Source organism: Manis pentadactyla, chromosome 7 (assembly GCF_030020395.1).
Source record: "Manis pentadactyla isolate mManPen7 chromosome 7, mManPen7.hap1, whole genome shotgun sequence".
NCBI lineage: Eukaryota > Metazoa > Chordata > Mammalia > Pholidota > Manidae > Manis > Manis pentadactyla.
The window spans coordinates 139,388,644-139,401,331 of NC_080025.1; positions in this window are offsets into that span (position 1 = coordinate 139,388,644).

Consider the following 12,688-nt stretch of genomic DNA (forward strand, 5'->3'; position numbering starts at 1 on the left):
TGGGACTCAGTTTTCTCAGATATAAAATGGGAACAAAGTTGCCTACTTTGGAAGGGTCCTAGAAGGATCAAATAAATGACTGGGTATAGACAAATCACCTGGCCCAATGCCTCGCACATATAGGTTTGCAACAAACATTTGTACCTCTCCATCAGTATGGACCCTTCCATATAACTTGATGGCATCACTGTTAATATTTGTAGCACACATCCTTACAGAGTTTTAATGTGGAGTCTATATCAAATTTCTCCCAAAGTCATTGAGGAGAAAATGGAAATATTTAACTGCAATAAATTTCTAAAGTCCGTATTTATAGAGGCCACTAGTGAAACCCAAAGACAAGAAACTAGAGTCGAGGGAGGACATTGGCACATGTAACAGGAAAGTGGTTATTACACATGTATTGTATGAAGAACTACAAACCCCTCAGTAAAAGGCAGACCAGGGAAATGATGACCAAGGAGATGCAGAGGCCAATTAGAGAAGATATTCAAGTGGCGAATAAATGTGTGGAAAACATCACTGGCATTCAGAGAAGGTAATTTGAATGATGAGATAAATTTACTTGCCAGATTGCAAATAGTCTAAAAATAATAATGCAAATTTACATTTATCAAGCAATTATTTTGTTCCAGTCACCGTGCTGAAGTCTTTCATATTTTATTTAATTACTTTAAAATGTCAACCCCTAAAGAACAAGGTCCAGATTTTAATTGTCCACCTTTGGGTCCTCACATCCTAGCACACTGTGGGCAAAGAGCAAGCCATCAGTGAATACTTACTGAAGGCTCATAATGAAAGTGTTTGCAAAAGCCTGGAATGCTGCTTCTCTCGGCCAGCTCACCCGTCAAGCCTTAACACTTTCTGCCCCTGGTTACTCTTTGTCTCTTCAAGGATTCTTTGTTTGCACAGCTATAGTCACAACCTGTAGTTATTTAACTTACTTGTTTATGATTTATCACTTCCTGTTAGCTCCTTCACAGGAGGAACCATAACTGCTCTGTTTATTGCTATTTCTCCAGCCCAACAGGATACTTCATCCAGAGGAGACAATCAACAAATACTTGCTAAATGGATTAATAAATGAAGAAAAAAAAAGAAAATTACAGTACTAGCATTCCAGGAATTTTTAAAAGAATAAGTTAAATCAACATGCGATCATGTGGAAAAATGTCCATGACAGGGTAAATCTTCTAAATGCAAATGGTAGAATAACCCCACTTACAATTTTAAATGCATTTGGATACCCATAGAAAGAGAATTGTTAAAAATGACCTCTGAGAGAAAGGGATGGAGAACATAGGAGGTCGTATGTAGGCTGAGGAAAATATCACCTTTTATTTCATACTTTTGTATTTCATTGTATAAGATTTTTGCAAACAACATATTAAAGAAATCTAAGTTTGTAGAAATGTGTATTAGAAGAAAATTAGGGAGTCATTATTGTTAACACTTTGGCCCATTTGGGACTTTCAGAGAAGGCAACACATATACATGTGCAACACATATACATAGACATGGTGCAATTTTCAGAGTAGAGATTCTATAGCTTCAGCCAAATTTCCAGTGGATTTTATGACCCCATGGAGTTCCATGGGGTAGGAAGGAAGTCCTGTAATAGGTTATGTGGTTTCCTCCAGGATAAAAAGATGGCTTTCCTATCTCCCTCACCAATTATCTTCCACTCCATCCCCATTTTCTCGAACTGGCAGAGTTCAAAATTATGATATATTATTCCAGATGATTCTATAAACATTTTCTGCAGTGAAGTAAGTTTTGAAAACCCGGCACACTCTCACCAACCTCCTGTGAGATTTATAACACCTTATTCATCTTTAAACATCTCAGGAAGACCAGAAGCAAAGAAGCTGTTTATTTCCAAAGCCAGAATGTCTCAAAGACAACGGAGCATGTCACACTGCTTTCATGTCATGTCTTTTAAAATTTTGCAGAACGGTGTTGCCCCAACTACTGGAGCAGGGCTGGGAGGACTGAGCCCAGGTGCTAAGTCCTCTTTGCTGTAACAGCTCTTCTCTCTACTGCTGCACTGAGTGGTCCTGGAGTTTCCAGTCTCCACCTTCCATCAGCTCATCTACTGCAGCATGTTTTCTTCAGAAAACCAAAATCCTTCAGCTTCAAAATGCATCTCTATTTTGATCTCACTTTAACAGCTCAAGCAGTATTTCTAGCTCTCTTCAGGATATTTCTACTTAGTATTTCACCATTATCTCTGATTCGAGTGGCTAAAACTGAAATCGTTCATTGATTCCTCCTCCCAGAGTCTCCAATTCTTTCCTTGGCATCATTACATTTCTTGTGTCCTTGACAAATAACTTTAATTTGCCTTTTCTTTCATTCCATAAACTCAGGAGTTGTCAAATTTTGGCCTATCGATCACTTCTTTCAGCCTATTGAGTTCAATTTGGATCAAGATTCTAACATCCTTGTCATTTTCTGCCATCCATCAGTCAAAATTCTCATTATTTTAAGGCCTATCTAAAGTATCATCTTCTCTGAAAAGTCTTCCCTGAGATTCATTCAAGTCCCTCCCAACTTTTCTCTCTTTGATTCTTAATCTCATTACATTTTTATGGCCCTTTCCAAGATCCAAAATAGTATGGCTCATTTTAAACACATGCCAACTTTTGGTCCAAGAAGGCTGCTTGAGCTCCAGCCTTTGCCTACACATTTCAAGCCTTAGGAAGTGAAAGACAAAATGCATCTGACAATCAAGGAGATGGTTTTATTACAGCTATTACAGTAAGGAGGACACCCTGGATCTTAGGTTCCAGACTCATTTAAGCTATCACTCCAGTTTATAAGTTTGGGCCATTTTTCTTATTAAAATAAAACATGCTCACTTTAAAACCAAAATTAAATTAAAAAAGAAATATTAAAATTGGCTCAGCTATTAAAATTCAAAGTTGTTCATTGTGAAACTTAGATCTCATATTTGATTCAAATCTTCCTCCTCTCCCACCTCCCAGACTAGACTTGTGGGGCTAGCAATTTTGAGTGGAGGAGAAAAGCAACCTGCTCACTCACACCTTTCCCTTCTATAATTCCCAATACGTTTTGGGGCTTAATGCTCAGCTTTGGAGTGTGAAGAGGGAGAGTGCAGACAGGCTGCTGAGCTGACATTGCTGTCCCCTTTCCATTGGTTATCATAGATTTTTTGATTGCCTGGCAGGCATGCTATCCCACAACCTGGAGACCCCTGCAAGGCTACAGCCCCTAACTTTATTTACTCACAGTCTGGCCTTTCTGCAGGCAGAGGATCCATTTTCTGCACTTTTTAGGAACTAGTCCCTCAAGGGTTTGGCCAATACTTCCTCAAGTCCAGGCCATACCATACTGCCACATGTTTTTGTTCCATGCAGAAACAGAAGCAGAAGCTAAAACAGGGATTTGAGTGTGTGTAGTTTATTTGGAGGTGCAGAACCGCTTTTAGAGAGCAGAGTTATTAAAGAAAGTAACTAAGGAAGAGTACATAAACCAGGCACCACTGTGGGAGACTGGTGTTGAATCCCATGGGAAATGCTGGAGCACACACACACACACACACACACACACACACACACACACACACACACACACACACACACACACACACACACACACTTCAGGGTTATCCCATTTAAGAAATATTTATACATCAACTGCCATACATCAATTGCCTCTTAGTATATAGAATGCAATTTGTATTTTACATTGGCCTCATAACCTATGATCTTGTTAAATTCACTTATTAGTCATTTAATTTTTTGTAGGAACTTCCTATACTCTATAGCTCATGTTGTCTGCAAACCCAGTTATCATACTGTCTGCAATATTTTTTTTCCAATCTGTGTCTTTTATTTATTCATATATTTTTTGCCTTATTGCACCAGATAGGACCTCCAGAATGACTCTGAAAGCAAACACTGAGAAGAGACATCCTGGCCTGGTTCCAAATCTGAGACATAGAGTATTCAGTCTTTTACCATTAACAATGAGGTCAGGTGTTGGTTTTTCATAAATGTGCTTTTTCAGGTTGAGGAATTTTCTTTCTCTTTCTTAGTCTGCTGAGACTTTTCACTGTAACTGAGTGTTCATTTTTATGAAACCTCTTTTTCATCTAGGAAAATTATGTGATTTTCTTACATAATTCGGTTAGTATAATAATCAGATGGATTGATTTTCAAAGTTAAACCAATCTTAACTCCTGGGATAAAATATCACTTAGTCACGATGTATTATCCTTTGTATATACTACTAGGTTTGATTTGCTCATTTTCTGTTAAAAAACTTGCATCTCTGTTCATGAAGAGATATTAATGGTATTCTTTTCTTATAATATCTTTGGTTTTGATTAAGGCACTCAGCTGTGCTGTCTTGCAGGAAGGATGATAGGAAAAAGTCAAATTGTTCCTCTTATCTACTCCAGTATATCCAAACTTCTATTTTTTTTTACTCTAGTGGTCTTCTGGAACTTCTCTGGAAATCTATACTTACACAAAGGCTCTCTCATCTGTGGGTTATTTCTAAGACAGTGTTTTCAGAGGTTTCCAAATCACTGCCAAGGGGGCCTGGCCCAGGTTCGCGAGATACTGTAGAATCCTTCACCAAGACAAAGGTCTGTGTGATTATCACCCAAAGCATGGGGAGATGAGGCTCCTCTTGGGCCCTTCAGGGTATGGTGCTGGATCCCACAGTCTCTCACAGGCGCTTTTGTCTATAGATGGATGATGAATTTTTGTTCTTGGGGAAGAAGGACAAATATGAGGGATATTTGTGATGCTGATGGCCCTGAATTTTTCATTTCAGCTATTGTATTTTTCAATGCTAGTAGGTCCATTTTATTACTTTAAAAATATCTTTCATTTTCCTTTAAATCCTAGAGCACAATTATAATAGCTGTTTTAGAGCCTTATCTGCTAATTGCATCATCTGTCATTTGGTGGTATCTTCATTGCCTTTATTTTTTCTTCCTGGTTTGGATCAAGTAATCCTCTTTCTTTGCATGTCTAGCAATTTGGGGTTGGGTGATGCTGAGCATTATGATTTTGGTATCGTTGAGGGCTTGAATTTTGTTTTCTTTTAAAGATCTTGGTGCTTGTTTGTGTTTTCATGTGTCTGTTGGCCATCTGTATTTCTTTTTTGGAGAACTGTCTGTTCAGTTCCTCTGCCCATTTTTTAATTGGGTTATTTGTTTTTTGTTTGTTGAGGCGTGTGAGCTCTTTATATATTCTGGACGTCAAGCCTTTATCGGATGTGTCATTTTCAAATATATTCTCCCATACTGTAGGGATCCTTCTTGTTCTATTGATGGTGTCTTTTGCCGTACAGAAGCTTTTCAGCTTAATATAGTCCCACTTGTTCATTTTTGCTTTTGTTTCCCTTGCCCAGGGAGATATGTTCATGAAGAAGTTACTCATGTTTATGTCCAAGATATATTTGTCTATATTTTTTTCTAAGAGTTTTATGGTTTCATGACTTATCAGGTCTTTGATCCATTTTGAATTTGCTTTTGTGTGTGGGGTTAGACAATAATTCAGTTTCATTCTCTTCCATGTAGCTTTCCAGTTTTGCCAACACCAGCTATTGAAGAGGCTGTCATTTCCCCTTTGTATATTGATGACTTCTTTATTGTATATTAATTGACCATATATGCTTGGGTTTATATCTGGACTCTCTAGTCTATTCCATTGGTCTATGGGTCTGTTCTTGTCCCAGTACCAAATTGTCTTGATTACTGTGGCTTTTTAGTAGAGCTTGAAGTCAGGAAGCATAATTCCCCCCACTTTATTCTTCTTTCTCAGGATTTCTTTTGCTATTTGGGGTCTTTTGTGGTTCCCTATGAATCTTAGAACTATTTCCTCTAATTGGTTGAATGTAGGGATCTTTCTTAAAGCATGACCTGCATTGAATCCAGTCAAAGTCTTGAAAAGATCTCTGCAATTTTCTGGAGCTCTTTTTCTGCCTGTTTCCCTGGCACTCTGCTCTGCAAATCTCAGCCAACTTGGCCTCACCACATTTTTATCTCTGTCTCTCATGTGAGTCAGGCAGTTGGTTCTACTTGGTTTTCCCCTAGCTATGCTGTAATCTGGCAATTACTTCCAGCTGAGGTGATTTTAGGGCTCATCTTATTTGTTTCTCTTCTTGCAGCCATCATAGTTCTGCTCTGGCTGTTTCATATATTTTGTGCAGTTTTCTAGTTGTTTATGCAAGAAGTCAGAATTCGTACCACATATTCCTATATGGAAGGAAGTTCTTTTCATTAAATCTTACATTAAAATTTAAGTCCCCAAAAGTCCTTTGGAAGTTCTGTGTTCATGATGAGTTTTTGATTGTTGGTCCATATGATGAAATGGGAGATTGATTCCATTACCATCCCCTTTAAAAGCCATTATCTGTAGAAACTTTCTTTTGGGCATCTCATTTTGAAAGTCAATTATTCCTAGGTTCAGATGTTTTGTCATTAAATGTCTCTAAAAGATAAACCTTTAATTTTTCTATTAGGATGGTCCAATAATTCCCCAATTTTACTTTTTCTGCTATTTAACCATATTCTGAGGCTACTTTTCTCATCTGACATTTTCATAATTTTTTTCATTCATTTCAAATCTGCCTGATCTTTTATTCATATCATTTTATATCATTTTGCTGTTCATTCCTTCTTTTACTCCTCTAGTCATACTAAACTTATTTTACAGTCCTTTTCAGACTGTTAAGTCATCTGCAGTTGTTAGGTCTTAATTCTATTGGTGGTATCCACTGACTCTTACACATTGTTATTTGTTCCCTTATGTGGTTTAAAATGTTTGATTATATGTACACATCAGTGTTGTGTTTGCTTGTGACAATAATCTTTGCAGTTCAACATTTTTTAATTCAATTAAAAATTTTTAGTTTACAATTTTTGTACCAAGGTGTGGCAGAAATCTAAGGTTATTTATTCACAGGTGGCCTTAAATTTCCTTTCATTCAGTATATTGAATAAATTACAGGAAGCTTCCTTGTGGTTTTCTTGGCTGAGTTTTGAATGGAAATAGCATTATGCAAAATTTTATTTCTAGGAGACACAGCATATGTCTTTTAGTGTTCTCCTCCCCTCCTTAGAAGGTCTATCAGAGGGTCTGAAGCCCTATTAGCAACAGCTGAATCAGCATGCACACATATGTATGCGTGCGTACATACAAATATACACGTCTATTGTGTATATATTATACACATAAACATAATATATATATATCAAACAAAAAATACTTAGAGTATGCATATTTGCACACATATATTTAAATATAGTTAGCATTTCAATACATTTATAGTAGGAGGATAGGTCTTCTCTATCAATTTAGCTGACATATAACTGTAACGTGCCTGAAAGTCCATTGTACTGTTGGGATGTCTATGTACATGTGGCAGGAAGTAAGGAAGGAACACTTTTGTTTTGAATAACAGAGCAAACTTAGCACACTTAACAACAAATTCACCTGCGTCCTCTGCTTCAGAACTCCTCTTCCCTGAGAGCCAGCTCTACATCCTCCCCCTCTACACTCTCATCCAACTCCACACCAAGTCCTTTCCGACGTACCTTTGAAAGTTTTCTCCAAGTCATTCACTGTCTCCTCCTTATTTCAGGCCTCTGTCATCTTTACTGGACTTGGCAATAACCCTTAAAAAATCTGGATTCAGTCTTATCCTCACCTGCCCCACACAGGCAGCAAGGCACAGTGATCTCTCTTAAACACAAGCTGATCCTGTCATTCCTCTGCCTAAAATGACCAAATGGTCTCCAGTTACACTGTGACAAAAGCCAAAATCCCTAACATGTCATGAAATACCCAAAGGGTCCTGCTCTCGCCTCGGGTACCACGCTTCCTGAGCACACAGACCTTTCAGTTCCCCGAGTGTGTGCCGTGTTGCTTTCCAACAAGGGTCCTTTATATATGTTACTTGCTCTGCTTGTAATGTTGTTCTGGAAAATTATAATTAAATATTTATTCCTGTATTTATTCTTGTTAAATATCTGTATCTCCTCACAGACTGTAAGTTCCAGGAACACAGAAACCAGTCTTAACGAGGTACTTGGGACATAGAATATGCTCCAAAATATTTGTTGAAGGAAGAAAGGAAGGCAGAACAGAAAGAAGGAAATGAAACATTAAGGGCCTTCACTTGAATGAACTTTTGTTAAAGTGAAATTAATCCCACCATAAACAAGGGCAAGTAAGTTCCATAAATTCCACTCCAGTTTTGAGGAAAGAGAAAAAATGATTTTTTAATTCTTTTCTCAGTGCAGAAAGGAAACAGATGGAGGAGGAAATTGGGAGCTGACATCAAGTTATGGGTTTAAAACACTTCTTGTTTTAAGTCATTTACTTATCATGGGGTAAACAAAAACCTGCAATTTTGAGATAATTTCCTCCAGTATCACAAATGCAGCTGACTCTGCTTTAGCACGAGTTACCATGTTTTGGAAATACTGCTTTATTAATGGTGACTTGAAGATGCAACTTTTTGGGGTAATTTATAATAATGAAAAATTACCACCTCTTTTTTTAGGTTATCTTTGTGCTTTTTTTCTTTCCAAAGCAGAGCTTTCACTGGTATTTTGCTTTTCAATTAATAAAGACACTGTATACGTTCTGGCAACCTTGTGGAAATCATTGATACTTACAGGAGAGGGCAGTAGAGGAACACGTCTCAGGATGAAAATATTGGGCTGCATCAAAAGTCTGTTTGTTAGGACTTTCTTTGGAATGATGCACAGCTAGGTCCTTTAAATGAAGACTAAAGCAATTTGAGAAGATACAAGTAGAGAAGATACAGGAAGCACAAAGTCACTAAGTGTCTCAAAATTAGGAAAGCACATGGAATTGTAAACGTTGATTTTTGAAAGGATGAATTTTATGTCTTATTTTCATGGAGAGGACTACACATAATAATATTGGCAATAGCAGAGTCTGGCTTTTCTTAATTTTTTTCTTTAATGATTCACCTTATTGAAAAGATGAAAGTGATGAATGTTAACAGATTGAGGTTGTGTTCATTATATAGATGAAAGGAGTTTAAGTACGAGCTATAAACTTTTTTTGATCCTTTCAGAGATCACACCTAGGAATTTATTTTTACATGATATGTCCTAATGTTTTTCTTATGTGGTTGAGTGAGCCAGGAAGGTTACTGAACTTAATGAAATGAATTCTGCAGTACTGTATACCTTGCATGATGAGCCATGGAATGTGAATCTAAGAAAGGGAGCACATGCCAAACGATGCCAGAGATACTTCTATTGACTGTGAAGCAGTTCAGTGTGGTGTTCAGCTAGGATGAGGTCATCAAGTTAGTATACTCAGGTTCAATGGAATTTATATAAAGCCCTAAAGTCTGTAAAGCTTACAGAATGAAGCTATCATTTTTCTAAAGGTTCCCTGTCACAGGAGGAGGTAGAAGTTGAAAGAAAGCAAGTAGAATAGCCTGGCTTACTCACTTGGGTATCCTTAAGGGTCAACCTCATAGAGTTATGTTTAAAAGGTTCATACCTATTTAATTAGAGGAAAGTTTAGGCAAAAGCGACGCTGTCCATGGTACCAGGAAGACTGACCACTCTGGGTACAAATCCCTAAGTAGTTGGGTACTAGATTATTGATGACATTTGGTCAGAGAAGCCCCCACAAAAATTTAAGCCAAGAAAAGGGGAATTTATTTTTTCTACTATACTGCATTAAAAAATGAATTTTAACACAACAGTTTCTATTGTGCAGAAGCAGGTCATCTTGGGATGTTCATATTGGGACATACTCATCTGTGGTACACAAATGATTTTGATAATAATAACAACCATAATGATAATAACAATAACAATTGTATTGATAATAATATAGTTCTATACTTCATAGAGTCTAAGACATATTTTTTTTCTTCACATATTGATGCCTCTGACCATGGGGGCATCTATAATTGATTATGGATTATAATAATTTAATATCAAGAGGACAGTTTCCATTGCCTGTGAATTCAATTCAATTATAGCTTATTTTTACTGTATTGAGAATTACTGCACACAGAAAATCATAGAAACAATTGTGTGACATATGATTAAATATGTCTAAATAAGGGTAGTAAAGACATTTCAATAAACATAAAATAATAATTCCAAGGGATAAGAAAGTACTGTGTTATAGTTAAAGTAGTATTTTGTTTTCTACTTAGTACATAAAATAATGGTGTGTGTTACAAATAGTTGTGTCTTAGATGATAAAATATGACATTTTATAGTATGTATTTTATAAGTGTGGAATCTGAGAGCAAGAAAGTCTAAGAAATATTTCTAAAGAAACAACACAATATAGCAGAGTTCCCCATCTATCACAAGTTGCCACATATTATAGAGAGAAAGACTACAAGTGACTATTTCACCCTTTCATTCTTACCTTCCTTCCCAATGAAAACTTCATTCCCAAGTTGTTAATGAAGTTATACTTATAACTATTAGTATAAAAATAAAGTTATGCCTTAATAGATACATTTTTTAAAAAAGAACCCAGAATGCCCACTTAGAACAAAAGAAGCAATTAGTACTATGATATCATTGTGTCACAGAAATTGAATGCTTAAAAAACTACGAATTAAAAGGTTCATTTTATTAATCATTTAATTAACACACATTAAAATAAATTTCTGCAGATATAAGAAGTTCACAGAGTGAAGCTGTTTAAAACTCATAACAAAGTTTAAATGCTAAGCCTGTCCAAAATTTGATTGCCTGAACATCCTTAAGTACCCCATAATTCAAAAAAAATGCATAGATATAAAAGAGACAAATGGAATATTTTATTACATACATTATATCCTTTGTATCAACAACTTCATGTCTCTTGGCTCTCCAAGTAGAATCTCAGAGTGTGGGATGAAACTTGGAAGTCAACATACTTAGAAGGCCAATTGTCCTAGAGAAACAAGTACCAGGCACATTTTGTAGTAATCACTTGACAATTTTAATGTCCAAACATCAGGCTTTAGATCTAGTTCAAATTCACACTTAACCTTTACCTCTGGCAACCAAATTCCAGATGCAGTCCTCATTTATCACATCCCCACAAAGAAGGAACTTTCAGGTGCTGTTGGCGCACATTATTATGTAAGCTGAGATATTTTTTGATTCGGCACAGTGCAAACAGAAATGGAATACAATTTGAATACTGGCCTTTGAAAGAGATAGGCATTTTACTATGTGACCTTGAGGATAACTTCCTGCTGGAGAGGTAGAGGCTATCCTTCATTAGGTTCTGGTGTTAAAGGCTCATTTCCTGCAGTGCAGAGCTATTTACAAATAATGTGTGGTTTGCATTCCTAAGCAACGCAAACAACTCTGTATATTTTACTTCCTGGTGACTTCCTGGGGATAAATGGAAAGGGAAATGATTCTTTGGAGAGGTAAAAGGCACCAAAATATTCCACCAATTAGATATTCCCTCATTCTATTAACATCTCATTGGAATAACAACGTCACTTGTTTTAATCAAACAGGAACCCAGCTGAAATTAAACCCAGGGGAAAAGAGTTTTGAAGGGAAGAATGAAGACAACTTACACAGTTATTGAGAAGACAGGTCACACCCTGGAAGATAGGCTAGCAGCGAGGGAGGAGGCAGCAGGCGAATCTGCGGTGCAGGAGGCCATGGGGGAGGGGAGGAAAGAGGGGCGCCTTCAGCCCAGAGCGGGTGGAGATGTTGGGGGAGGGGGAGGGGGTGGAGTCATGGGCAGAACTGTTGCTGAGGCCACCGCCCAAGGCACCCGCCTCTCCTGTATTAAAGGCTGCATGGTTGCAATTATGAAAATGAAAACGCAACAGCCATGGGCTCGGGAGGAGCGGCTCCTTCCTCAGGTTGTGCAGCACTCAGTGCTCTGCCCCTATAGCCAGGACGAGCTGGTGGTCAGAAGCTGTCAGAACCTCTGCTACAGGACATACGTGTCTCTGGGATATGGGGGTGGAAAACATTGTTATGTCGGGTTCTGAAATGGGTATTCTGGCTTCTCTGACACTCACCCTTCCCTCCAGCAGCAGTTGCAAAGTGCCCGTCACATCTCAGGGAACTGGGCGCTTCTGGATTGGCTGACAGCAGCCATCAGGGCAGTTTGGGCTCATCAAGGTGGTTTACCTACTAGCTGGAAAACATATGCAGAGCTCCAACAGGTGTTAGGGGACCTGGGCATGAAAAATATCATCTATAATGTGGACCCTCCAGGCCCCGATGAGGAGGTGTTCACTGTAGGAATGAGAAATCCGGTGCCGCATACAGTTCCCCATCTCTCTTTGGGTCCCTAGTGACTATTCTTGCCCCCAAACAGGGCAACCTGTAAGTGAGGCTACTCATACTTTAGCAGATCTGGGGGACAGTGAAACAATAAGAGCACAGAAGGAAGTACAATCCACAACTGAAAGGAGAGGTGCAAAGGGCCCCGTGAAGGTCATGAGGCCCCAGATGTGGGCTGATTTGATAAAGGCTGGGGTGGTGAAAGAAAAACTTGACAGACAGCCCAATAGGATCTTGTTAGATGTGGCACCAATTAAAGCCAGAACAGCAGCTACAGCCGCTGAGGTCCAGGACACGGAAGCCGGAGTCAAATCCCCATATCCAGACTGTGTCCCTGCAAGACTTCCTGGGGGACGGTAGTCAGGCTCCGCCTGGACCCTCACCCCC